The sequence below is a fragment of the Phodopus roborovskii genome, unplaced genomic scaffold, assembly GCF_943737965.1.
Source record: "Phodopus roborovskii unplaced genomic scaffold, PHOROB, whole genome shotgun sequence".
In the NCBI taxonomy this organism is placed as follows: domain Eukaryota; kingdom Metazoa; phylum Chordata; class Mammalia; order Rodentia; family Cricetidae; genus Phodopus; species Phodopus roborovskii.
In genome coordinates this window covers 1714906-1724170 of record NW_026126413.1, presented here as the reverse complement: position 1 = coordinate 1724170, position 9265 = coordinate 1714906, and positions in this window count along the sequence as shown.

Here is a 9265-nt window from a genome sequence, read left to right as displayed (position 1 = left end):
AATATTACATTACAATTATTCAGGGCTTTTTAATAGTGCTTTCAACTGTGATATATAGATTTGCATAGTACATATTTGAGTTATTATGGCAAATTTGCTTTTCTAAAGTAGTTTGTTCACTTTGTAATATTTTGACAGAAATAATTTCTTAATTATATTCTTAAATTATATCTAAGTGATTAAACTTGAAATTGTTCAGTCTTAATCACATCTAATGTCTTTTTACTTCCCCTGAATGATTTCCATGGATCTTTCTTTGTGAAACCACGGCATATGACAGTGAGTTCAATTACTCATGATGTACGTTTCAGTTCTTTATTTCAACCCCTAAAGGACATATTTAGGGTGACAGTGAAATCTTGAATACTAGTAGCAGAAATAAACATATTTTTTTTACTTTTCCCCTTAGATGGAAAGTTATATTTTTATTCATCACTGAGTATGATTCATTCACTTGTTGTATAGTTCCTTCTTCTCAATTCAAGCTAATTTTCTTTTTTTTATATGAAGTCTAATGTTTTAATTTAGAATATGAATTGTATTTAGTCAAATTCATTTTTATTTATTGAGATAATAATATGCATGATAATTCATTCATTAATCATTTTTTTATTCCTAGAATGGATATTTCCCTTCATTATTGAAAAATACATTTGTATTCCCATAACACATACTTGACTTCATTCCATATTCATAACACATCCTTTCTCACAGAAATTTCCAGCATAATATAATAAATACGAACTTTGTAGATTACATTTGTTAGTGAATGACAGCTAAAATGATAAAAGTTGAGGGAATTGACTCTTTGAAAGAACTCTAGCCCCATTTTTCCCTCTAGTGGCACATATACCACCTGTTAATTTTTGAGATTGCAGCATATCTGAGCATCTGTAATTCCAACATACAGCCTTTTTATAATGATTCAACTCTTGTTAATTTGATATTTGGTTAATGTTCAGAATTATTAAAACATGAAAAATATATCACTTCTTGAGCATTATTATGATTTTCTTCATCTTTAGACATCCTGTCCAATTTCTAATGATACATCTAGGTTATATATTTTCAATTATTTATTTTACTTCTTGAGATTATAAATTATTACATCAATTTCCTATTTCCTTTCCTCCATTCACATTCTCCAATATACCATTCCTTCCTCTCATTCAGATCCATGACCATTTTATTAATTGTGATTACACACATGTAAGAAAATGGATGTGTGAGTGTGTTTGTGTGTGTGTTCCACAATTCAAAAAAAAAAATAAAACTATCTATGTCTGTGCTGTGTAAATTTACATCATCAGACCTGACCATGTGATATTTTAAAACTCATTGGTGTTCTCCCTAAGGAGAATACTTTTTTCTTTTCTCAGCATTCTTTGGTTACATGTAGTTAATTATTGAGGTTTCTCATTGGCTAAAATGGTTTTCCCAAACCATAGAAACTGCTACTTAAATATGTTTCTTTTGAAATCTGTAGTTGAGACAGATTCTAAAGTTATAAATTTCCACTGAGATTTTGGACTAATCTAATCGCTTAAAGTTATTCTTTAGTATTTTGAGCATATAACTAGATCTTCTAAATCTATGTTATCAAACATTTAAACAAACCTGTTTTCTGATCACATTACTTTAATCTAATTTTTCAGAGTCAATAGGTATGTTGAACTAAGGAAAATGTACTTGAATAGTATGTATGAAATCTGTACTTCTTTGTGAATAAACTTGTACAATGAAAGAGAAAATACTTCTTCAAGTTTTGCAGTTTCCTTGAGTGATAAATGAACTCTTTTTGAAATAGGTAGGCTTTTCTTTTTAGAGTGATATTGCACAAAATTTTCTGGCCTCTAGTTTCTGAAAATGAGTGTTGGCATCTGAATAGGCAATGACCTAATTTCATCCCCCTTTGACTTCACTTGAGTGGGAAGCATTCTTTGCCACACAATAGGAGAAATCTCTGCGATGATTGTACTGACAAGGAAGAAAATTCAAATAGCAATTTTTTTATAAATTTGACCAAGGCCATTTCTGAAGGCAGAGAAGATTAGTAGAGAGTGATATGAACACCCCATTTTCTAATGAAGGGATACATTCTAAATATTCAAGTACAATTGGAAGTCTGTCCAATCATTTCTTAGCATGAAGAAAAAACAAAATAATGGTTGTCATTGCTTTTGACACAGCATTCCACAGAAATATTAATAGTCTGTTGGACAAATCTTAATTAGGGAACTGTTTTTACATCATATAACTTCATTGTGAATAAGTTATTTTGCAAAACTCATTTATGGACATATATGTGCATAAATATGAATATACATTATGTATACCTAATGTCCCATTATCAAGATTAGTAAAACCTAAATTGTTTCTTAATATTTAAAAAATTCTTACCATTGAAAGCACTGTTGATAAAGATGAACAATCTGTACACTTTGGATGCAAAGAATGTACAGTCTAAATTAGGAGACATAAATAGTATCGTCTTAGTAATTCCTGTGTTTTCTATGCTCCATTCCTTTGGCTTCTGGGTATAAAATTCACATTCATTGAATGTTATAAGCCCATGTATACATCAATTGTTTACTCTTCTCTCCAGGGCTCATTTATAATTCATTCTCCTTGCCTTAAAATATACTATTTACATTTTATGAAAATACTACTAAGCTAAGACAGGTAACACTCTTCATTTATATAATCTTTAGAAATGATGGCAAAAATTCAAAGTTACCAACATTGTATTGATGAACAAGTAAGTTTTAATGAAGTTAAAATAATACATGTTAGGAGTTGTTTATCTTCAAAGAGACAATCTAAGTAGCTTTGATTTAGTAAGTATTTTGTTAATAAGAACTTGTCTGAATGGAAGTGGCTGCTGGAATTATTTTAGTAGTTCAATTATGGTAGGGTTACAGTCCATGCAATTATCCTGCCTCCTTCTTCAGTTTCAATATAGCGGACTCAGTTAAATTTGTCAATTCTAATTCAGTCTGAAAGTCAAAAGAGGTCAAAGTAGCAATGGCTATCTATAACCAAATAAATCTTTCTCAACAGGAACATGCTTGGTATCCTTACTATATTTTTAAAGAACTGGTTTACAGTGTTACTTTACTACTCAAACTCACAAAACATTAGGTAAACACAAATGTGCATGTGTGTGCATGTGTGTGTGTGTGTGTGTGTGTGTGTGTTCATGCATCCAATTCCCCTCTACACACATACAGACATTTTAACTTTCCATAAACACCCCAGAGTTTAGACAAGGAGATAGAAACTGTGTGTAAATAAAAATTACTGACTACTAACTCAACCCCCCCCAAAGATATTACAAAAAAAATAATTGAAAATTGACTACCACTCTCCTAACTTTGGCAATTGCTAATAGATTCTTAGCTAGGAAAGAGATTTCATGTCCACCTTCCCTCTTTTGGTGGGAATTGTGTCTTGCTTGAGCTTGTGTAGGTCTTGTGACACCTATGATTGCATATGTCAAATTTCCCTATTGTATCTAGAATACCCTGTGTCCATATAGTCATTCACAAACTTTGAATTTATATCTCTGCCTACTCTTTGGTAATTATTGCTGAGCCTTGGGAGTTGAGAGTGTCAGAATGAAGTCCTACTTAGTGTTTATCATTTCAAGTCTATCATTCCTTGTACCCTGACAATTTAGGATTTTTTTTGTGTTAACTTACATCTACTACAAGAAGAAGAAACTTCTCTTATGAGGGTCTAATGATACATTAATCTATGGGTATAACAATGAGTCATTAGAAGTTGGTTCACATAGAAGAATAATGATAGTAGCTTCTCTAATAGGGCCTATAACCTACATACCCACAAGTTGGTGATGACTTAGCCCTGGTGATGACTTAATTGAATATTGTCAATTCTCCTTTGATGGGCATTTAAATTATTTCTAAATAGCTTAGCTAGGCATACTTTTCTATTTCATCTCACAAATACAGGATTGACATTCACATTTTCAAGTGGTCAGTTCTTATTACTGTCCTAACAAATGACACTTACATCATATTAGACTGAACTGAGAACCAAACAACAATTAGCAGCCTATGGCTGGAAAACCTTCGATTTATCTGGATATAATTAATGAAAACTTGTTTGAAAAATTGTACTATCTGTACTTTTAAAATGTGAAGAAATTAGTGCTATTTAGCCCTATACATTTTTTGGAGGTACATTTCTTACAAATAAAATATGGTGTAGCTAAATTTCACTGAACACGTACATGTAGATACCCATCATACATACAAACTTCCCATAGCATCACATTTAAAACCAGTTGAAAAATCCTACAATAAACAGATAAAACATCTTAGTATATTTCATGCAAAATAACAGTCATACATTGGGTCTCAATTGGAAAAAACAACTAAAGTTAAATGCAATTTGTTTTTACTTTTCATATATAACTTCTTTTTATTTAGAAACAATCATATTTTATATATCAATCACCCTCGTTCCCTCTCCCTCCTATCATTTCATGCACCCCACAGACCCCCCTACTTACCCCCACCATCTCCCCATGGATAGTGAGGCCTTCCGTGGGGATTATCAAAGTCTTTCACATCATTTTAGGAAGGGCCTAGGTCTTCCTCTGTGTATCTGAGCTTAAACAGCATCCCTCCATAGGGAAAGAGCTCCCAAAGTCCATTTGCGCACTAGGAATAAATACTGTTTTCACTATTAGAGGTTTTGTAGACTGTCCAGACCTCCTAACTGGCACCCACATTCAGTGGTAGTGGTTCAGTCCAATGCTAGTTCCCCAGCTTTACAATTGGAGTCTCTGTGCTCTCATTAGTTTAGGTCAGCTGTTTCTGTAGGTTTCTCTAGCACTGTCTTGTGTTCTTTGGGCATCCATCTACCCTCTCTACACCTGGATTCCACGAGTTCAGCTCAGTCCTTAGTTGTGGGTGTCTGCTTCTATTTCCATCAGCTACTGGTTGAAGAATCTAGGATGGCAATTAAGGTAGTCATCAATCTCATTATACGGGAAGGGCAAACTGTGATTTTAATCATTATGATTGTTCATGTCTTTCCGTTTTTAAAAATTATAAATGTGAAAACATTTGTTGAGATACATAGTTTTTATCATGCAACTTTAGGTAATAAGTTGAAATTCAAATCACTCAACACCATTAGTTTTCTTTACATCAGAACATTATTTTTCCAAATAGTTGTTTTTATTACTCTCACAAAATGATGTGTAGCTAGTTTGTACCAGCAACAGCAAGCAGTATAACCAGCCAAAACAGCCATCGAAGATCTGTGACAGTATAACTAGAAATATAAACCCTCTCTACAGAGAAAATGTCTTTCTGGCTATTTTTAATGTAGTAAACTTACAGCTTTCCCTAGGCCTCATGATCTCTGTACCAGTCATTTGAAATGAGCAATGTAAAGCTTGTCTTTTCCAGCTCATTTTCAATTAGATGAATTACTACAGTGCTTTTTTTATTTTATGTCTAAAGTTAAAGCTGTTAAAATTGAACTTCACGATAAAGATGATTTTTTGCTTACCTACAGTTCCAGTGAAGGCAAACAACATAAAAAAATTGTTTTTATTTAGCGAAACTCTGAATGCCACTGCACTGAAAATACCGAGAAAGTTCAGTGGGAATACATATATCCCTCCCTAAATTTTTAGCTTCCTAATAATACATTTGGGAAAGGTATATATATATATATATAATATTTTCAAGAGGATTGAAATACTGCTTAATTACATATTTATAATTATTTTATGTTTTATATTTTAACTGTAATTTGAAAAATATTTTATTGGCAGAAAATTTTACGAAGATTAAGATCTGTAACACCTTTATCTTTATTCACAATTGTTACTGTTGATTACATGCACAGCCTTGTGTGTGTATGCATTCTTATATGTACATGTATGTGCTCATGTATAAAGCCTAGTAGTTTGTAATGCCTATACTTGTTTGAAAAGTTGACTATATCTGTAATTAAAAAAAAAAAAAACTAAAATGAGGCACACCTGTGATGGATTTTTGCTTAATTTCAAGTTAGACGATCCACTTCTAATGTGGATCTTTAAGATTTTTAAGAGGAGAAAACCTGTTTCTAATCTGTGGCCTACCTTCTGCTACAATTACAGATATATTAAAAAAACAAAAATAACAACAACAAAAAAGCATGACATGATTTCATTTTTAAGAATCGTATTAAGTCAGCCACTCACCCTGAAGGTAAAAATTATTGCCCAATAGGCAAAGTGTTTTAAATTATGTCAACTATACAATCTCTTTAGTAGACTGTCTTCTCCTGAACACACATCCATCATCTGAGGGGAAATAATCAATTAATCCATTAATAAATAGACAGATACATAACAATTTCCTCAAGATTTTAGAATGGTTTTAGTATATAAAATTTGAAATATATAGTAGTCAAATGATTAAAATAACCCATTCTGTTACATAGATATAACTAGCATTAAAAGTCCTGTACATAGATTTCCCCTTTATAAATGTGTGCACATATGTAACACACACACACACACACACACACACACACACATACACACACACAATTATTCCCATTCATGATGTTTCAAAACAACGAAGTATCAAGAACAAAATCCTCCTAATTACTAAACAAAATATATATGTTGCTGGAAAGGTATAGTTTCCAGAATTATCTGTATTATACTTGATTTCACATTTTTGTATTTTCAAAGTCTGAGTTTTGCCTTATTCCTTATCTCTCCAACAATCTAGAATATGTCTTAAATATGTATTAAAGGGCTTGAGAGAAGGCTTAGTAATCTATAACTAGACATAGGTTCAGTACCCAGAACCCACACTGGTAGCTCATAACCACTTTTGACTCCAGTTCTAGGGGATTAATTGCCTTTTTCTGATATTTGAGAGTCATTACATTCATGAGGTATAACTTCAACCAATACATATAAATAAAAAGAATGATTTATAAAGCCCAAATAGCCTCCATTATGACCCTTCTCTATCATCTGTCTTCAACCACTTGAGTGAATTTTTTTCATGAATTAATATTATGATTGGAATACTTCGGGTATAAGCCTAGGTGTTGGTTACTTCAATAAATTAGACTGGGCTATCCTTCCTCAATATGCCAAATAATGCCACATGTTGAAGCCAGATAAATAGCCTTATCTAATATCATTGCTGGGAGGAGGAACATGTAAATTGATACAGTGTCTACAAGTCTACCTTTAGATTGTGACATGAGCTTTACATTTAGAGCAAAAGTAGGAATGAGGTAGGAAGTGGTAGATATAGTTGAGATTTGAGGGTTAATATTAGTAATAAAAATTGGATAAAATAATCTGTATTTTCCCATCAAGTAAATAGGAATATCTGGCAATTTGCTACTACTAAAGTAACAACAATAACAATGACATAGAATAGGAAGTTTGAAACAGAGAGATAAAGAGACCCTCATTCAATAGTTTAAATTAAATTATTTTCACAGATATTAATTGTTACATAAAACAAAAAAATATTTTATTCATTCTACTTTTTTGCACTTTAATGAAGGTACTTGATTGAAACTGGAATGATTATTGAAAAACAATTTGATCAGTCTTGGACGATAATCGTTACATTATAAATATATTTTTACATTTAGAAATAATATTACTGTAATACATATAGAAAAAGACTACATATTTTAAAGGAACTGACTTTCTTCCAAGTGAGTTATTTGAGAAAATTAAACATATTCATTTATATTTGGATAGATAAGATTAGAAATGTGCTCATAAATATATTTATGTACCTATATTACATATAAACAGAAATTTGGGTCAGGTATTTCCAAATAATTAACTTATTAACTCACTATGCTTACTAATTCACATTATTCAAGATACTAGTATAGTAACTGGATATGTAGAATTCCTGTATAAATAGCAATATTCATGCTAAAAATTCCTACTTAGCATCATAAATATCTGTGATGTATATCATTTCTTTTCCTAACAAAATTCGTATTCTACTTCAGTGTTCTGATTCTGAAATATATTATTCCTGACTGTTTTCCTGCATTTTTATTTTTATACTAACCTATCCATTTATAGACTAAATACATAAAGTAGCTATTCAAATTCTTTCCAATACTCATTGTCCAAAGGAGAAAGACAACCTAAAACCATACATTTTTGGTGCCTATGAACTCCATCAATAGCTAGCCTGGAATGATAACCTTATGGGTGTGGTAATAGCATACATAACTTTGCAATAAACAACAGTTCTTGAAGTGGAGTTAAAACCTGTTCAATTAGTAGGATACAATGCCTGAAACTGGAAACCTCTCTACCTAATTAGTGCTAATGAAATCATGGTTAGAGGAAGATCTATAATCACTGATTTATTAAAACCAGCATAAATATTTGTCCTTATATGCAAAGAGAAGTACAGTATTCAACCATAATTAAGAAAAATCTCTTTATTTAACAGACAGAAAAACATATTACAGAAAAACACTACAGGAAAAAAAACCCAACTAATTAAAATGCAGATGATTAGAAACCAATCCTATTGGATAGAGCAATAAAAACACTCTCCCATACCAAAAGCTAAGGAAACATTGTAGAAGGAGTGGAAAGATGGTAAGAGTACTCAAATTAGGGAGTTTGCTATGATATTGTTCTAGTGATGCCAGAAACTATACCTGTAAAAACTCACCAGCATGTGTGCCCAAAACTGAGCTCTACAAGGAGGACATCAACTTACATGACAAACTGTAGTATACAGGTTGCCTGTGAGATGTCAGTCACACTACATGAAGGACTACAGGCAAATGAGTAAACCTGGGAGCGGGAGAAGTGACCCTCCCAAGGGTACAGAGCACCATCTGGCTGTACAATACAAAAAGGTCAGGCTGGAAAACAGTACAAGTAATGTTATCTGGACTGAGAAGTTTATATCTGAGAATATGTAAATACAAATATTTTTGCAGTAACATATGAAAAATAAAGCCATTGCTTTGAATCACAGTGAGAGAGCTGTATGGGACAGGATAGAGGGAAAAAAGGAAGAGAGAATTGTTGTAATAAATATAATCTCAAAAACAAACAAACAAAACTCAAAACATAATTCCTCCAACTCATAAAAAATGCATTACATGTGAATTATAGTACTGGCAAAATATAATGTAAGACCTTTCAGTTTCATAAATGGGGAGAGTAAGACCTTGTAGAATATAATTGTATTTAGCTCAGTTTTAGAAGAAACTG